Source organism: Lactuca virosa, chromosome 4, assembly GCF_052849685.1.
Source record: "Lactuca virosa cultivar CGN04683 chromosome 4, Lactuca_virosa_CGN04683_v6, whole genome shotgun sequence".
Classification (NCBI taxonomy): domain Eukaryota; kingdom Viridiplantae; phylum Streptophyta; class Magnoliopsida; order Asterales; family Asteraceae; genus Lactuca; species Lactuca virosa.
The window spans coordinates 495,827,567-495,848,858 of record NC_136429.1 but is presented as its reverse complement, the minus strand read 5'-3'; the positions used below and the strand labels follow the sequence as shown (position 1 = coordinate 495,848,858).

Here is a 21,292-nt window from a genome sequence, read left to right as displayed (position 1 = left end):
TATGAGTTCCTATCCAAGTGAATTTGTCAAAACCATAATCACAAGTCAAGGTTAGTGACAAATCCAAACTCATATGGACTGAACTTGTGCAATCTTAACTTCTTGCCACCTGGCAGCACAAGGGCCTGCCATTGCTTCCAAGTTGTTATGCAACCAATTGAGAACTCTCAGAACTCATATGCAAATCCAACTTTAACTGGAATGGGCACAGAAATAGGAATATGTCAACACGATAGGTTAAAAACCTCAAGTCGTGTGCTAGTGATAAACTACAGGTTTTATTCATGATTAGATCTTGAAACTCTTTCAGGATCTTTTAGACTCCCACTGTCCTCTTGACATACAAGACTCTCTTGCCAAGACACATTCCTTGACAAACAAATGTTCAAGAGATAGTGCGGATTCTTATCAAGACAAACACTTCACATAATTGGCCTTAGTTGGTCTTTGTTTTATCCAAAACATCACAGCTTACCAATTTCAAATGTACAAGAGTAGAACACATTTTACTCTTACATTTGAAAAGTGTTAATAAACCTTATTTAGGATGTGTCACTCAAATTACAATCTTGGAGTATGACTCTAAGACTGGTTTTGGAACGAAGTACGACTCATCTTCTTGATTTAACCATTTCAACAATTCATGACTCCTCTTATTAGTCATAAGAATGCACTAAGATGTCCTTAGAGGATGAATTGTGATATGGTCTCACAATCATTAAGATGATCATAAAACATGATACTAAAGTACTCTCCCATCTTTTTAGATTTGAGAAACTTTTATCTTTTTGCCTAATTTGATTCTTCTCATTTGTTCTGCCATATATCGAAACTTTTCCAATGCTTCAAAATTATACTTTAACTTGTAAGTATAACCATATTTCCTAAACTTTAGTAAATCATGACGAATAGTCTTAGTGATCTTTTTGTGGTGGACTTGACCGGTGCACAAGAATGTGTACTCGATCCCTTAGTCCTTCACTTGACTCACATATACATGTGCACAAGGAATTAGTCTTAATTTTCCAAAGATGAAAATTCTCATTCATCATACTATACAACTTGCATGATTCCAAGATTCGGTCCAATTGAAACTTGGGTGATGAGAATCATTCCTTATTTGGTAAATTCAGACATTACCACAAATGAAAGAATCAAATTCATATTTCCAATATTGCTAGAAACGTACAAATATCAAATTTCCATAAATGTCATTGCAAGGAGATATAAAATAAAGTAAAACAAAATTTTATTTATTGCGGAAAAACTTTTCCTTACAATGCAACTTTAAATGAAAACTATGTTATTACATATTTCCTAGAAATCTATCATAACTCCTAAGTATCAGCTCAAGAATCCGATCTTCGAACCATGCGATTGAAATCCATCTTCGCGATCAGATTCAGCATACTCTTCCTTTAAGTTTCCTTCCCTTTGCTTGATCCTGCCAAACATCAAAATATAACCGAGTCACATTTTGTATTAAGAATCATCAATTAGGAACTTAACAGAGTTAGATAGTGGACTTACCTGAAGCAGAGTCAAACTTTTTGATTCTTCCTTCTCTCAGATCTTTCAGGTAGCCAGGGCAGCTTCGCAACCAATGCCCCTTACTTTGGCAATAGAAACATATGGACCCTTTGGGAATCGTACACGGGACAATCTCAGACTTAGCCTTTCTCTTTACCATTTGGTCAACCGAGTTGACTATGGCCGATCCCTTTCCATTGGGAAGAGAAAGCTTTTCTAGATTTCCAATGTTACCATAGTCAATGTCCATGGAAGTTTGGGAAGTCGATCTTCCAATCAAATTTGCTTTACCAGTGCTCCAAATCATTGCTGATTCAGCAGCATCAAGTAAATAGGTAAGATCATTAAGGGTCATGTCATAGTCAGTTACATAGTAGTCCCAAAGGAACTCACTATGTGACTTAGAAAGTGATTGATGAACCTAGTAACGGTAAGACTGACTTTGTTCTTATACATATATATATATATATATATATATATATATATATATATATATTATTAACTTATAATACTATAAAGTATAAGGGTTGAATTTTAACTTTTAAAACTCTAGGGTTTGGAATTAAAGTGTGTGTGACTTTACAAATTCCAAAACTTGAGGGAAAGTTTTGAACGATTCAAAAAACCTTTGGATTTTCATAACTTATGAGTTTAATTAAGGTTTTAAAAACTTTAATGAAGAGACTCTTGAACATCCATAACTTGAGGACAAGTTATGGAGTTCATAAAACAATTTATGATGAAAAAGACTCTTCAATTGTGTAACCTATGAATTTTAATGGATCTTTAAAAGAAATTACTTTTGGTAATCCATAACTTGAGGACAAATTATTGACTCCATTAAAACATTTAGATCAAGAATTAACTAACAAACAATTTTGCAAATAATTCCTATGATCTACCAAAACTCATAAGTGTATGAACAATCATATCAACAATTTCAAGAATTACATAAACACATATAAAACATGAAATTTTGATAATAACCTTGAAATTGGTTTACCATAATCATTACCACATCAAAACAGGTTTTATAAGTCCAAAACAGTTTAAGGTAATGATTCTAGAACAATTCCAGCCTAAAACTCGAAGATATGCTGTCAGGGGGTCCAAATCGTCGAGTTCATGAACCAACTCGACGAGTTGGATGAATTTGCACATGGACTTGTCGAGTCCCTTAATGGACTTGACGAGTCAGCTGACCAGACAACATATAAACTTCGATTTACAGCAATTTGCATCAAGTATAAATGAAAACAAGCCTAGGCTCTGATACCACTGATGGGTTATGAGCATTATAACACTCCTATGGTGTACATGCAACCCTATAAACCTTGGATCTTTGTTTTCTCTATTGTACATGCAAATATTCAATAGTCCAAGGTTTTAATCCTAACTAGCATAATATGAAGCAACTATACTACAAAGCCTAGTTAGATGACATACCTTTTGATGGAGCTTGAAGTCTTGAACCTTTAAGAGCTTAGCGCCCCAAGTGTTGCCCCTCAAATGGAATCACACAGCACCAAAAACAACTTGGAATAACTTGAGAATAAGAATACTTGCACCAAATCGGTTTTGCCCTCTTGTGTACACACACTAGTGCCATTTCATGAACCATGGACATCTTTATATAGTGTGGAGGATTAGGGTTACATTCATGTAACCCCTAATACCCATGACCTTTCATTTCCATAGGATTCATGGGTTAAACACTCCATGGACTATCCATGAAAGTTTAGCCCAACCTAAATGAACTTGGCCCACCACATATATATATATATATATATATATATATATATATATATATATATATATATATATATATATATATATATATATATATATATATATATATATATATATATATATATATATATATATATATATTTATATATATACATAAGAATCCATATTTAATTAGTTCCTTTTTTATCACTAAATTAATTCTTGACCAATAATAATTAAATAATATGATTTCATATTAATATATTAGAACTTATAATATATTAATATAAATCACTAGTATCCTTTTCCTCATTTAGTCTATCCAATTGTTCCGATGCCATGCAACCCAAATGGACCATGCCAAATCGGGTCAAGTACATACCAATTATAGTTATGGACTTAGACACTAATCCAACAATACCCTGCATCTGTTATGGTCCGACTGGTTTACTTACAAGGGCAGGACCTCAAAGACCGTTACCAATTATGAACATAGTGACTCAGCTCATGAACTGTGGGCCCCGCCTTGTCCTAGTTGTAGCACCGCCACCGGTTCAATCTGTTTCCATTATGTATACATTCAAGGTATAGTTGCTGCTATTGTAACAAGTTCTGGTATCAACTCAATCTGATGGTTTCCAACTCGAATAGGATTCTACCAAGCGAGTTAGCCTTTGTATCTTTGTAGGAAATAGAAACCTAGTTTACTTAATTTATTAATTATACCATTTTACTTTCATTTGTTTCTATTATAATTGTGTAATCTAAAAAGTAAAATGCCTTAATGAGAAAAAAATGTCCTAATATAAGTACAATTCTACAAGTATAGTTTTAATTTTTTTTCCTTACTATTTGTAATATCCATAAAATCTGAGCCAATTTAAAACTTTTTAAATCATTTAAAACCACTCAATTATTACAATTTGTTTTCAAAATAGTCTAAACATCAGAGTTCCCGGAAATCATAATCAACAATAGAGGAAGTGTACGGTCACGCCTTCACCTTTTCGCGGTCATCCGTTGAACCTGAAACAATAAACTGAAACTGTAAGCCCGAAAGCTTAGTGAGTTACCCCCAAAATACCCATACACACAACAATACACATACAATAACCAGCAGCATACTACGGGTCCAATCATCCATCAGGATGGAATACCCCAGGCCCTCAACCGTTGGGTTGGAATGCCAACATATCGATACACTTCACATAACACATATACAACTAACATCATGTACTGGGTCCACAGCTTTACAGACTGGATTACCCCTGGGCCCACAGTGTGAGTCTGGATTGCCTTCCGGGCCCACATCTCACATCTGTATTGCCACCGAGCCCACATTACAAGTCTCCCTCAGCTCGTATCTGGAATGCTCCCGGGTTTGTTGGTTACCGCATGGAGCAGTTTCACCTCAACCCATCCCACATAATATGTCGACATATAAAACAACTAATGCACATACATATAATCACATAATACTACAGGTAGTCCCACAGATCTACCTAACTGGCATAACAACTAGAATGCAAACAGACAGAACAACTATATGTCACTAAACATAACCACATCCGATCTACCAGGATACCGATCTAACAGATCATACTAGCATAAAAGCACCCTATCTACCAGGATACCGAACTAACATATCACAATAGTAATAATCCCAATACCAAAACAAAGGGTCAGCCTTGGTGCCTTAGACCCTTAAGTACAGAGAGGATAACTCACCTCGCAACTGACACGCTGAAGTGATAAGTTCCACTCTCGGATCACTTACACAACTCCACCACCTATATTCACCAGAGAACCATACTTATAATTTCCAATTTCCCAAAATGCTCCCAGAAGTCAACTAGTCGACCCTTGGTTAAAGTCCAAGTCAATGGTCAAGGTCAACAATTCATGTTGACCTCAACTCGCCGAGTACAACCAGCCACTCGTCGAGTTCCATGCATAGCTCGTCAACTCACCAAGTCACTTGAGTGACTCGTCGAGTTCCTAATGTTTGCGGTCGTAAACTCCTTGGCCAACTCGTCGAGTTTCCCCTGCAACTCGTCGAGTTCATGCCTTCCAAAAACCGGGAAAACCGTAACTGACTCGCCGAGTCCACGACAATCTTCATCGGACTAGCCGAGTTGACCATGCAACTCGCTGAGTCCCTTCAGTCCATTATCCATTCAGATGCTTTTTAAACCATCTCAAGGTTCCATATTGCAGATCCAGCTTCCCAAGGCATGTTTATCATGTAAAGTTGCAAACTTTACGTGCATGCAAGGCTCTAAAGTCTCATAATGACAAAACCAAGCTTGCAATGGCGTTTTACACTTAAGGAGGGGTTCACACTTGCTAAAGCTAAAAGCTTTATGGGCTTAGAGACCAAAGAGAGTTCATATCTGAATTTACAACTTCAGATCTTAGCTCATACCCAAGAATAACTTCTTATTATGCTAGAAAAGCCCAAATCTTTAACCCAATAAGATCTAGAATGAAATGAGGTCAAGGAAATGACTTGATACCTTCCAAAAGATGCTAACTGGGGTAGATTTTAGATCCCATACGTTCCTTGCTTCTAGTCACTTGTTCTTCAAGCTCTTCCCACCAAGAATCATCTTCCAAAGCTTAAAACACACAAGAATGATGCACACACGCGGGTTAGGGTTTATGGACTATCAAGAGGCTGTAAGGGGAGGCTGAGGAGGCCAATGATCCTTTAAATAGGGTGCAAAAACCCCGGAAATTAGGGTTTCATCCTCCAGCTCCTACTCATCGAGTCCCTTCTTGGACTCGACGAGTAGGTCACTTAAACACGTGGACCAACGCGCTGCTACTCGACGAGTCAGGCAACCAACTCGTCGAGTAGACCTTGAAATCATGAGAATTTATAACCATAAATTGATACTCGAGAATTAGGGCGTTACAATTCTCCCCCACTTGAACTAGACTGCGTCCTCGAAGTCTACTGTGGTGAACATCCTCGGATAATGTTCCCGCATCTCTGCCTCCGGCTCCCACGTCCACTCGGACCCTCTTTGGTGCTCCCACTGTACATTTACCAAAGGTACCTCCTTGTTCCGCAGAACCTTCACCCTTCTCTCCAGAAGGGCCAAAGGCCTCACAACATAATTCAGGTGCTCATCGACCTGAATGTCATCCAACGATACTACCGCCTCCTGATCCGCGATGCACTTTTGCAATTGCGAAACACGAAAGGTGATGTGAATCCCAACCGAACCTTTTCAAAAAGTCTATCCTACATGCCACTTTTTCAACTTGACAAAATCCTGATGATCCAAAGTATCGGAATCCCAACTTTCCCTATTCCTGAAGTGAACCCCTTTGCGCTGACATGATATTTGTCTCAAAAATATCATACCAAATCAATCCACTAAATCACGATCACTCATGCCTGGCCCAATCAGCCTCAGATGGAAAACCAAACATATCAGGTCCAATCAATCATAGGGTCCGGTCATCCTCAGGATGGAATACCCTAGATTGGAATACTTCAATGAATATAACTCGGGTCTACTCATGACTTGAGATCCAAGGATCTATCCTTGCGTCTCATCCACCAATCCGAATGCGCTCCTACAAAAGACATAACCAACACAATCTCTATGCTCACAGCCTATGACTGGAATACCCTTACGTGGTCCTCAGCATAGGTCTGGATTGCCTCCGAGCCCACAGCATGAGTCTGGTATGCCCTCCTCGGCCCTCAGCTCATGACTCGAATGCTCCCGATCACCGATCGACACTACTGTCGTTACTTCATTTGCCCAACACTCCGGTCCTATAGATATCCACTTTCCTCCGCCGCTCGACGGGCCTACTAAACGCTCCTCTCATCAACAAACAACATAACAATACAAAAAAAGCTTCTATCACACATGAATCCCAATTCATAAACCCACTTCAACTCTTCCTGCTACCATATGATGTTTCTCAGACGAAGTTGCAACCACCCTGGTCCCAACTTGTCTGCCCACTAGCCGAAACACCGGACACCTCACCGATTACTGAACCAAAAGACCGAAAAGAAAACTGACTGGTTGGACTTGCTTCTACGCCCTACCATCAACTTCTGCTAACATAATGAACGTTACATGACCTATGTCAGCCTCATCTCCTACCTAGTCTTCAGCGACCCATCTTCTCCTCACTTCAGACACGCTATGGCTCTTTCACAGATTAAACCAGCCCAAAACACATCATAATAACTCAAACCATCATCAACATACCTACCACTACTGGCCAACCAGAAACGACACTCATATCTAACCCATATCACCCCTTCGGGTTGGAATACCAACATGTCTAATCAATTCAACTATCGAGTTGAAATTCTCAGGGTTTGTTGGCCTACCGCCTCAACGCTACCGCTCCCCTTGAGCCTCCATGCCTACGACTTTCAGTCGGCCTGCACCAGGTATCTTGGCCTACTGCATAAAGCAGGACCGCCTCAACCCTATCCAAATGACATAGACGATCATGAAAAAGATCTAACCCAGTTCCTAGAACCTGAATAACAGAACATTCTAATCCCAAGTCTTCCTAAGGCTGACGAATACCCATTCAGATCTACTCCCAGTTCCCAACTGGAGTATTACCCGATCCAAGAAGATTAATCCAATGAGACACTCCGAACTGATGAGATCACCAAGATCCTCTGTACTCCATCCGATCTCTAACAACAACTTCCGATTAAACCAAAATGCACCGGAGTCTTCAGCCTACTACATAAACATGTTCAATACTTAGGGACAGACCTACTGATTGATATAGCATAGCAGCATACTCAATACCCGCACATAGATCTACAAACACATAAAGAGTCTTCAGCATGACTGGACCGCCTCACCAGGCCTTCAGTCTGACTGGTACGCCCCACCGGCCTTTAGTCTATCCAGACCGCTCTAAACTGTTGAGCATCTCCCTGACCACCCCTCCCGTTGATCCTTCCCATGCAGACTGTTCTCGCCCGGTTGGGGTTCCGAACTCCTGATCCATTCTGTAGACTCTAACCTCGGCCTAACCCTATGCATCATGTCGATCGTCCACCCCCCTTGGAAATCCGTGGTCTGTTCCCTGATCTGCGTGTCTACCACATACGCTAAATAACCCGCACACCCGTGTTGATTCTACTGCCGAGCCTTGGCAGCTAACAAAACCCTCAAACCAAGCAGCCACTAGGGCCTCCATTCTACCTGTCGGATTGTGAAACTTATCCCCGTTTCAAAACCTCTCCCGCTTATGCATCCCGGGGTAACTCTCCCCTACTTAGATTCTACTAAGCCTTCATAATACATGAAAATTGGAGGATTCCCAATCCTTCTCACTTCCCGAAGATCGATCCGATGACTACCAACTCTTTCCCACCAGTGCTCCATTACTAGTCAATCCTAATTGATCATACACTTCTAAGAACCAGATGAACACTTCCTGAACCCCAGTGAAACCGATAGTCACTAATGCTTGAATGACCCTACACTCAAGTTCTGAAGACCACAAGATAGATGCTCCAACTAATACCTCGGCGACGAGCTACTTCCCTTGGCGTTTTAGTCCGTCAATCACTAACGGTTGCTAAAGCCACTGAATCCTGACAATGTTGAATAACCCTTCTGTGGGACCCTATCTGCAGACCTCCCACATAATACCCCTTTTCCAAAGGTGTTCCAAACAAGCTTCCCGCTCTCGGGCTCTAGAAATTATTCTCTTCAGGGTTCGCACCCTGACTCACTTACCAGCTCAAACGTCCACTGCTGAACTGTTGTAACTGAAACAACCTCTGCCCTAAACCGGGCTACAAACTACTCCCAAGACCTAGTCTACAATCCCAAAAGTGAAATAGGTTGGATAATCAATCCTTATCACCTGATACAAGAGATCCAAGGCAAATCGGACCTCACAATTACTTATGCCACATCGACCCACCTACGCTCATCGGTGCTGATGTAATGTTGCCTATTCTTGCAACCAGCTGACCCCGAGCTGGAATACAACCTGACCCTGGGGTCACAAGCCTGCTCACTCCTTCGAGCTCGAAAAACTAAGAGGGCACAATCCTTGCCCTATAAAACGACAATCCAATCCATCAATTAACCATTCCACTTCCAGCTGTAAAACCCCAGCTGAACATAATCATCACTCCTTTCCGGAGTTCCCGCGACTCAAATTGCGGCCTCGAGCAAACCCCCGAGCCTCAAATCCAGAAACTCACGTGCTAGCCTCTCCCGCTCAAGCCGCGGAAATATAACGAGTACAGATCATCTTCCCCGATCCCAAATAACTACAACCCTCTGCTCATCAGAATATGTACCAATAACAAGTCCCGGTACCGGAAAGCTCGAACAGCTCCTCTCCCTGTCGTTGCTATAGTTGCGGAAGCTACCCCGGCAGCTGTCTCAGCAATGGATGCACGACGCTCGACAAAATACTTAACCATGACGGTCTTGAAAGACCCAATCATCTCCGGAATCTGTCCCCGAACGATCTCGATCACCTCTTCCCGGATGATCTCCCTGACACGATCCACTGAAAAACTGGCCTATCCTGACTGCCAGCTCTTGATCCTGATCCGGATCCAGTCTCAAAACGTCTCGAACAATCCATACCGTAACAGGGAACCAACTTCCAACTAAACCCCAGGGGTTGTGACTTCCTTGCTACGCGTATGGGTCCTGTGCTTTCAGTAGTACGGGCCCATACTACCTTCCACACCTACCCATATTTGTCTCAAGTATCACCACAACACCCTAACAATATACATAAACATAGGGAGCGATCAATCCTCACTCCTAAGAGGAAGGCTAACTGTCTCACAACTGACCTACCGGTCCCACACAACCCACCCAACCATGAAACTTTCACCAACCCTGTAGCACTAGTGTATGCTAGTCATACATAATGCTGGACCCTATAGACTTTCGAATATCCAATCCTACCCTAAGCCCTCAATCAGATAAGAATAGAACATAAGGCTAAATCAAGCATTCTCAGGCTATAAGATCTTAATTATGTATAACCATGAGGCATACACTAAACAACTATAGTAATGATGTCAATTTCATATAAAGGAAACCCTAGGCTAGCAGGCATCACGTAACCAAGCAATTCTATCATGCAATTCCTGAAGATCCCTAGCCTAGTACTAGCATGCTGTTCTAACGTATCATAATATCAAATAACCGTATGGTATTTTGGGGTCTACTTACTGGCTCTTGCTGATCGTACACTTCACATCCTCTTTTACTTATTGTGAAAACCATTTAAAAATCATTATGAAAATCTTTTCTTGATTTGAGACTGGATTCACACGAGTGTTCCTCCAATTCACTCAAACCAAGGCTTTGATACCAACTTGTAACATCCATAAAATCCGAGCCAATTTAAAACTTTTTAAATCATTTAAAACCATTCAATTATTACAATTTGTTTTCAAAATAGTCTAAACATCAGAGTTCCCAGAAATCATAATCAACAATCGAGGAAGTGTATGGTCACACCTTCGCCTTTCCGCGGTCATCCGCTGAACCTGAAACAAGAAACTAAAACTATAAGCCCGAAAGCTTAGTGAGTTACCCCCAAAATATCCATACACATAATAATACACATACAATAAGAAGCAACATACTATGGGTCCAATCATCCATTAGGATGGAATACCCCAGGCCCTCAACCATTGGGTTGGAATGCCAACATACCGATACACTTCACATAACATATATACAACTAACAACATGTACTGGGTCCACAGCTTTACAGACTGGATTACCTCTGGGCCCACAGTGTGAGTCTGGATTGCCTTCCGGGCCTACAGCTCACATCTAGATTGCCATCGAGCCCACAATACAAGTCTCCCTTAGCTCGTATCTAGAATGTTCCCGGGTTTGTTGGTTACCGCACCGAGCAGTTTCACCTCAACCCATACCACATAATATGTCGACATATAACACAACTAATGCACATACAGATAATCACATAATACTAAAGGTAGTCCCACAGATCTACCTAACTGGCATAACAACTAGCATGAAGACAGCCAGGCCAACTATAGGTCACTAAACATAACCACATCCGATCTACCAGGATACCGATCTAACATATCATACTAGCATATAACCACCCTATCTACCAGGAAACCGAACTAACATATCACAACAGTAATAATCCCAATAACAAAACAAAGGGTCGGCCTTGGTGCCTTAGACCCTTAAGTATAGTGAGGATAACTCACCTCGCAACTGACACGCTGAAGTGATAAGCTCCACTCTCGGATCACTGACACAACTCCACCACCTATATTCACCATAGAACCATACTTATAATTTCCAATTTACCAAAATGCTCCCAGAAGTCAACTAGTCAACCCTTGGTCAAAGTCCAAGTTAATGGTCAAGGTCAACAGTCCATGTTGACCTCAACTCGCCGAGTACAACCAGTCACTCGTTCAGTTCCTTGTATAGCTCGTCAACTCGCCGAGTCACTTGAGTGACTCGTCGAGTTCCTAATGTTTGCGGCCGTAAACTCCTTGGCCAACTCTTCGAGTTTCCGCTGCAACTTGTCGAGTTCATGCGTGCCAAAAACCGGGAAAACCCTAACTGGCTCGGTGAGTCACCCCACTGACTCGCCGCGTCCACGACAATCTTCATCGGACTCACCGAGTTTACCATGCAACTCGCCGAGTCCCTTCAGTCCATTATCCATTCAGATGCTTTTTAAGCCATCTTAAGGTCCCATATTGCAGATCCAGCTTCCCAAGGCATGTTTATCACGTAAAGTTGCAAACTATACGTGCATGCAAGGCTCTAAAGTCTTATAATGACAAAACCAAGCTTGCAATGGAGTTTTACACTTAAGGAGGGGTTCACACTTGCTAAAGCTGAAAGCTTTATGGGCTTAGAGACCAAAGAGAGTTCAGATCTGAATTTACAACTTCAGATCTTAGCTCATACCCAAGAATAGCTTCTTATTATGCTAGAAAAGCCCAAATCTTTAACCTAATAAGATATAGAATGAAATGAGGTCAAGCAAATGACTTGATACCTTCCAAAAGATGCTAACTGAGGTAGATTTCAGATCCCATACGTTCCTTGCTTTTAGTCACTTGTTCTTCAAGCTCTTCCCACCAAGAATCCTCTTCCAAAGCTTAAAACACACAAGAATGATGCACACACGGATTAGGGTTTATGAACTATCAAGAGGCTGTAAGAGGAGGCTGAGGAGGCCAATGATCCTTTAAATAGGGTGCAAAAACCCCAAAAATTAGGGTTTCATCCTCCAGCTCCTACTCGTCGAGTCCCTTCTTGGACTCGGCGAGTAGGTCACTTAAATACGTGGACCAACCCGCTGCTACTCGACGCGTCAGACAACCAACTCGTCAAGTAGACCTTGAAATCATGAGAATTTATAACCATAAATTGATACTCGAGAATCGGGGCATTACAGTATGACATTATATAAACATGTGACTTTGGATGTGCTAAACTTATGGTAAGTTAAATATATATGTTCATGTTGTCTTGAATTTATGAGTTATGCATTGTTTGTATTCTTTAATGTTTTCACATATAAAAGGAGAGCCTAAGGTTTCTTATATCTATTCAAGATACTATTATGCACAGGAGCTTATATTTGGTGCCACCGAATATAAATATTTGGTCAATAGGTTTGAACATATCATGATCACCCCGTTTGGAATTGAATATTATGTTTTATGCTTAAAACACTTACCGCAGGTTAATCTGGGAAATCCTAAAATTCAAATAAAAATAAGCATAAACCTAGTTGTAATACTAACACTAAAGTTGTAAAAGTATTAAAGTTGAAACCATCTATTAATGTGCTTCTTTGTGTTGTATTAGGGAGTTTGTGATACCTCGATTACTTACAAGATTCGAAGTGGAGAAAACGTATTCATGACAAAGGTGAGCTAATCTTTGTGGATTTGAAAATACTTTGTTAGGGAATTACATATCTTAGATGGATTGTAATGAACATAGGTTGTTTAGGTTGTATGTACCCCAATTGTGTGTGATATGTTATTGGTTATTATGTTTCCTTGTATTTATGAGGATTTAGGTGCTTATATGTCATATTCTTATTCTTTTGATGTGAGAGGTGTGTTAGGGCCATGATAGAAAGAGTACCTTATGTTGATTTTATGTGATGTGTGCATGCTAGTGATGTTGTCAAGCCATAATGATGATATATACATGAACTTATATGCGATGTAAAATATTTTAACTTGTATTTACTTATTTACATGTTTTCGTAAGAAGTAAGTTGAGAAGTAATATGCTTTTAAAATATGATAATGAACATGCATGCTTACTTAGTGAGCTTAAATGTGTAAATTCCTTATATGATAAATTAATAGATTATTAATAAAAGGGAAATACACATAGTGAGATTAATGGTAGCAACCTAGACATCGATGTACCCTATCCGAATAATATGATGGCCAAGTGGGTTGAAAGATACCTATAGGATAAGAGCTTAAGCTTACTTTGATGTCAAATGCTTTTTCTAGACAACCAGTTAGGCATGGTCAATGGTTTCCAGGACTAGAGTGGTTTTGATGATTAATGGAACGTATATGCAAACACCACGTGGGATTTGAAAGGTGTAACTTGATGAATTGGCTCTTCTCATACCAATCCTTAACGACAACGCATGTACTAGTATATGCAATGTCGGAGTAGCGAACACAACAACAATTGATGGTGGTGTTATGAGTGAGAGTCGTGCCTCACTTATTGCATTGGGTCATGCCGGCCACGTTAATAGCAAACGAGATACTTACCATAGGGTTACTGTTGAATATATAGACTCAAAAATAGGAAGTATTATAACAACAATTACAAAGGAGATTAAGAGGAGAGTAATTGTTAATCATGAAAATGAAGATTAATATAATTTAATAATATTATAGTGATGAATGAAGTTATAAAAACTAGTTACAAATATGAATAATGAAGTGTAACTAAATGAACAAGCTCTAAAGATGAATAATATTAATTGAGCTTAATTGTGTTGTTTATATGATGTATACGATGCCTTGATATATGAGTTTTTGAATGCATGTCTTCATGATGCTTTGTTCGATCGATTTGGGATATGTATGTTCCGTAACATTGTACAGCTCACTTAGCATATGCTGACACTTGTTTCTTTGCATGTTATTTGCCTTGTATTGGAACATGTAGCATGATATGAGGTCTTGGCAAGTATGAGGACCTTTTGGGGTAGTTATATTAGATTATTATTATTGATGATGCCACTTTGACTTGTTGTTGACTTTTTTTCTATTTGAGTTTTAAAGACTTGTTGATTTTTGGTTTAATTTGGATCTTTTGAAAGTGGTTGTTTTTATATTAAAGTTTTTTTAATAAACTAACAAATAGACTTCCGTTGTATTTTTCCGTTAAAAGATTTTTTAAATATAAAAAAAATGGATGAAAAGTCATGATGTTACACGTAGATATCTCAAAATACGAAGAACAACACCTTGATGAATAGTAGAAGGAGTAGTGACAAACTAACTAACCACATGAACTACATGAGTTATATCCGATCAAGTGACAGTAAGATAAACCAACTCTCATCGGTGGTTTGATATGGACTTGGATTTGATAAGGGGACACCGTCAAGTTGGAGAATACTTATCATTAGTCAACAAAACAGTATCAACAATCCTATTTTCCATAAGACGATCACAATAAAAAGATCATCAATATACTTTGTATGTGACAAAAGTAACCCTCTTCATATTGAGCAACTTCAATCCATTAGAAATAACACCGATAAGGTAAACCAGCTTCAAAGATTCTATACCAACATGATTATCACCTGTTATAATCATATCATCAACATAGGATATAAGGATCTGACCTATACTTGATTATCTAACAAAATAAAGTTGAATCATGATTACTACGAGTAAAACCAAGAGAAGTAATCATCGTGTAGAATTTCTCGAACCGAACACGAGGGGCTTGTTTGAGACTATACCAAGCTTTCCGAAATCGACAAACTTCACCTGGTTGGCGAGCAATAACTAGGGAAGATAAATGTGCACTTCATCTTGAAGGTCGCCATTCACAAAAGTATTATATAAATCCATTTGAAAGATCGTCCATTGATGAATGGAAGAAAATGCAATCAATGTGCGAACGGTCGCCATTTTTTGCAACTGGATCCACTACAAACTAAATAACATTTCGTGCCACAAAAAAGTGTCAATAAAACCGAAAAGGTGCCACTAAAGACCCCTGGGGAATCAACGACACTAAAAAATGTCATTAAAAGCGCTGCCACTAAAAGCCTTTAATAACACTTCTCAATTGTGTCGCTGCAACTTTTTTGGAGTTTTAGTGACACTTTTTTGTTATGCCACTATAACATTATTTGGTTTTGGTGGAATTTCTTTTATGTCACTAATATAGTCGCTAATATAAATAATTTTTCATACTTTTAGTGTTACATTTTTTCATCAAAAAAATATTAAAAATTTTGATCTAATTTTTATTTTTTAAATTTAAATATAGTATACTCTAATAAAAAATCAAGTAAGATGCCAAATGGAAAACACAATATCATTATTTAAATTCAAAATTAACTTGTCTAACACCAATAATCTCAATATTTAAACCACAAAAGTCTTTCAAAAAGAGATTAGTAATTCTAGATGTTGTGCTAATATCATTCGAACCGTAAAGCTATCAAACTAATACTCTAGGAAGAAAATTAAAAGTTAATTGACCTCGAACTTTGCATAATTGCTTCTCTTTTTTATCCAACTTGCAAACAATTGTATATCATTAAGCAAAACTATTTGATAGTGAAATGCTACCATACCCGTTATGCTGATCTTCGTGTATATGACACCCTCCTCCTTCTCTGTCCTCACCTCATCGGAACAAAAATCGAACTAAACCAAAACGGAAACATTAAATTTGTTGCAACATTGATAACGAATCCAAATACATTAGTTAGATTCAAATAAAAAACATATCTTAACAAAAACATATACAGCAAAAAAAACATTTGGATCCTCTTTTTATTCCTTTTTTATGTACATTCATAATATAAAACACATTATCCTATTAGATGAGCACATCGTACCTCTTGGTCCATTACGTTTATTGATGTACGTGTATTTCTTTTACAGGCTTTTCACATTTTTGACTTGCAAGAATCTAATTTTTGCATTATGTATCTATCAAAACATGCAAATAGATACAATACATTACATAGATATTTAAAGAATCATCAACAATCCTGTAAACTTAATAAATTATCTAGGGTAATTTACACGGATGGTCCTTGTGGTTTAGGGTAATTTGCGTGTTTGGTCCCTAACAACATTTTTTAACTCGGACCGTCCCTACTTTATATTTTTGTTGCACGCTTGGTCCCTTGATGACTTGAAATGACCATATTACCCTTTTTGATATCTTTAATCAGTTATTATTATTATATTAAATTTAAAAAAAAAACATTAATGAAAAAAAGAACATGGTCCCACCATCCCAATACTCATTATCCCAATAGGTTATCACCGACCACCTGCAACACCACCAACACCGTCAGTTTCCTCAACCATCACCACTGGCAATTTTCATCCGCAAATTTGCAACCAAAAATCCACTCATCGGAAAACCTACTTAATGGAAAACCAATAACCTTCCTCTTTATTTGGCATGAATGCCTTCTTGCCCCACCTCCTTTATCTCACTTGGAACACATCCATGTTCATATTACCAAGCATTCATAAACAAGGAAACAAAAAAAAGAAGGAAATCAAAAATCAATGAACAATTTGAGACAGATCCAACAATCACAAACTCATATTTGCTGAAACCCAGAAAAAATACAAATTGAAAATGAAATCGATTACACAATCTAAGATATTTCAAATAGATTACAACCCATGGATGATTTAAACCACAAAAACCCTAACATGTTGGGTTGTTTCTTGATTTTGTTCACAATGTAATGAAACGTAAATGGATTTCGAATTACACAAAAATCAGAAAAACAGCAGATAACAAACCACATACATAACCTTCATTTCAAACATTTGACCTAAAGTAAACCCATCCACCTGATTCGTAACAAAACTGCATCAAATCTTTCTTCACCATACTCGAATCTACTTGATACAACTTTCCACGACTGTGAATCAGTGATCGGAGATGATGAATCGACGAAGAAGATGATGAATCGTTGATAACAACTTTACAGAAATGGATTGGCGATGGCGGTGAGAGCTAGTGGCGAGAGCAGCAGATGCTAGGGACGACGACTCTACACTCGTCGGGAACGTTGGAGAGAGAAAGCGCCGATGTATTGAAAGGGGAGGGAGTTAACTGGAGGTGGAGGCGTGGTGTGGGAGAAACGTCGGTGAAGAATGTGGGAATGAGAAGTATTAGGTTTAGGTTTCTTTTTATTTTATTTTTGATATAAATAATAAATAAATAAAATTTTAACTAAAAAAAGAAATGAATAAGGGTATATTAGTCTTTTTAGAACGGACAGGGACCAAGCGTGCAACAAAAATATAAAATAAGGACGATCCGAGTTAAAAATAGTTGTTAGGGACGAAGCACGCAGATTACCCTAAACCACAGGGACCATCCGTGTAATTTACCTAATTATCTATGAACATAAAACGGTTGGACAAAACTGCAAAAATGGTCCCTGTGGTATGCAATTTTTTGGGGTTTTAGTCCAAACCATGAATTTTTTGGATTGGTGGTCCTTTTGAGCTAGTTTCATTGCGTTTTTGGTCCCTCTAAATAGTAAAATGACTGTAATACCCTTGGGTTATTTATTTTTCATTTCTTTCATTTTTCTTAAAATCTAAATACTTATTTATTTATTTAACTAATTAAAAAAAATAAAAGTCTCTCTCTCTCTCTCTCTCTCTCTCTCTCTCTCTCTCTCTCTCTCTCTCCCATCGTCTTTCCTTCCAAAGATTCGGTGATATCTTCGGCCGACCAACACTGTTCATCACCTCCAACCAGCCACCAACCCACCATATTCAGCACCCTCCATTACCTGCACATCGTAGCCACCACCACCATCATAAATGAAGTTTGCCTTTCACCTATGATGCCCTCTCGTGAAACCCTTCAACCATGGACATGATCAGCTTCGATTACCCCTCTAGGAAAGAAAAAACAATTCTAAAAGCTTCTGAAAAATTGAAATCGTTTGAAACTCTCACCCAAACAAAAAAAACCAAATCCCATATGATAATTTAAATCATGTTTGAAAATCGGTAAACCTAAATAAGATGGAATCCTAATTGGTTTGTTGGGGAGAATGGAAATCTGGGAGATAACATCGGGAACTGTGATCTTGGAGAATGTAGGCATTCAAATGGAAGTGGAGATGACGGTGATGTGAACTCCGATGGTGCTGCATCTCAGGCTATAAATTTCAAACAATCACTTCACTGGTGCTGCATTTCAGGCAGCCTCCCTTCTCAATTTCTATCAATTGAACCTCAGTTTTGTCGGATAAACTCACCTCGAAGTTCAATTTCACCATTACCAATCGTAACCCTAATAACAAGATCGTGTGTGTATACGATCCAGTTTCTGTTTTGCTCAATTTGAAAGACGTCGATGTCGGTGACAAATTGATTCTGGCTTTCACGATGGGGAAGAAGAAAAAGATCTGAAGAATAATTAGAGTTTACTATTGAAGATCCAGGTCGATACTAAAGTGAAGGAGTAGATCGAAAGCTTCAAGACTATTGAACAATGGTGGTTGGCTGAAGATATCACCGGATCTTTGGGAAGGAAAGACGGTGGGATGGAAAAGAGAGAGAGAGAGAGAGAGAGAGAGAGAGAGAGAGAGAGAGAGAGAGAGAGAGAGAGAGAGACTTTTATTTTTTTTAATTAGTTAAATAAATAAATAAGTATTTTAGATTTTAAGAAAAATGAAAGAAATGAAAAATAAATGAAAAATAAATAACCTAAGGGTATTATAGTCATTTCACTATTCAGAGGGACCAAAAACGCAATGAAACTAGCTCAAAAAGACAACCAATCCAAAAAAGTCGTGTTTTGGACTAAAACCCCAAAAAATTGCATACCACAGGGACCATTTTTGCAATTTTGTCAAACGGTTATAGAAAAAGTTTTTGCTAACGCAACTAAACTGAGTTTTGAATTTTGCTGCACCAGTTGCTGATATCAAAGGAAATAACTTGAGTTTATTAAACCTATATTATTCATTTCAAAATCATTGGCCAAATGTGAATATGAGAAAAAGGCATCAATGACAACATAAGAACAAATTAGAGACGAGCTAGGCTGATATTTGTTTTGTTCTTACCTAAATCATGGAGTACAAGGCAATAGGGTTGGCTGATATGACAAAAAAAAGTCCTCAAACTAAATGGGGAAATCATCTTGTTATAAAAAAACAACTGACAAATAATTAAACTTGATCAAATCGATTAATTAATTGAGCAAAAAGCATAAGTAAATTTACACACTTACAAGAAAACCATGCATCCCGTTTGTGTAAAACCCGAAATTTATCAAAGAATCTGGATTCGACAAAGCCTTGTATCAATGTATTGGAAGTATAAGAATTTTGATGAAAATCCATCTTAAGCATTTTAGAAAACAACCTCACCCCATTTTTACTTTCCTGTTATTACTGTAACCATTAATATGATTAGTATACATAACCTTGTGGACAGTAAAACAAAAAACCCATGAATTACATCTCTACACTCAACAGTTCGACCTCCTCAACTCTTTATGTCTTACAAAACCTAATACAAATGCCACACCTCTCTCGAGCATTATATCAAACACTTGGAGAGCTTTATCAGCAGCCCAATCATCTTCATTTTTGTTATGTGCTGCTATAGGAAAATGTTAACAACAAAATCAACACATTTTGATACTCTGATCAGTAGAGTCAGATGTAAACAAAAAATAGAAATTTGAACCTAAATGATCCCAACCCCAGTTTGTATTACTCCACTCCTATCAGTAAACAACTGGTTGTTGTATTACTCCACTCCTATCAGTAAACAACTGGTTGTTGTGGTGGTCATTGGTGGGTATCCGAAGAAGGAGGAAGCGGAGGCGGCAGCCTCGCCTATCGGAAGTCCATTTACATTATATTAGGGATAGATTTGGAAGGAGATAGACAGAGGAAGAAGTTGGTGGACCAGAATAGAGATAAAACGGCATCGGAGACAGAAATTCTCCGGTTCGAGACACGGCCAATAGCGTTGATAAAAAAAAATGCAAAGCAAATATTTTTAGCAGGAGCAAAATTGATATCGATATATAAGAAGGAACACAAAAATGAAAAATAACCGGTGGGAAAGCATATCGATATATAAGAGGGAAAACAAGGAAAACAAAAATAATAGCTTAATAGCTTTAGTGGCACAAAAAAAATGACTAAATTAAAATAAAATATATATTCATTTAAATTATTGTGTCACTAATAAATATGATTTTTAGTTGCATAAAACGTTAAGGGCCACTAAAACCACTATTTTTGTTGTTGCATTTTAGAATGTGCCACTAAAAACACCATTTAGTGGCACAAATAAAATATACCATTAAAAACTTGTGCCACTAAATGTCTAAATGTCATTTAGTTTGTAGTAATCAAAAGTTTTTGGGATTTATTGTATCAAATACACTATCTAAAGGTAGTGGAAACAATCAAAAGATTTACTTAGTGAACATGCATCTTAGAATCTAGGTTCTACTAGTTTTAACAACGTACTTTAAAATCAAACTAAAAGAATTGAAAGGGTAATTTCAAAACGAATTGGAAGGGCAAGGCCCAAGCTGAATCATCTAGTAGTGGGTAAATAGCAAAGCCCAATTCAGACAATTCTGATGTTAATGACCCCAAAGAGACCACTTGCTACTACTATAATGAAAAGGGACATTGTAAAATACGTTGCCATAAATACTTGGAAGACATCATGGATGGCAAGCTCAAGCCATCGTCGGTAGTTATATACACTATTCTAGTA

General features: G+C 38.2%; 1 long non-coding RNA gene across 1 annotated transcript; it reads right to left on the bottom strand.

The window, feature by feature from the left end:
- Positions 1-19,913: 19,913 nt before the first annotated feature.
- LOC145169399 (uncharacterized) lies at positions 19,914-20,612 on the bottom strand. The gene is made up of 2 exons (XR_013742469.1): positions 20,240-20,612; positions 19,914-20,149 (listed from the first exon to the last, which is right to left on the bottom strand). It is a non-coding gene; the product is annotated as an uncharacterized LOC145169399 (long non-coding RNA).
- Between the last annotated feature and the right edge of the window lie 680 nt (positions 20,613-21,292).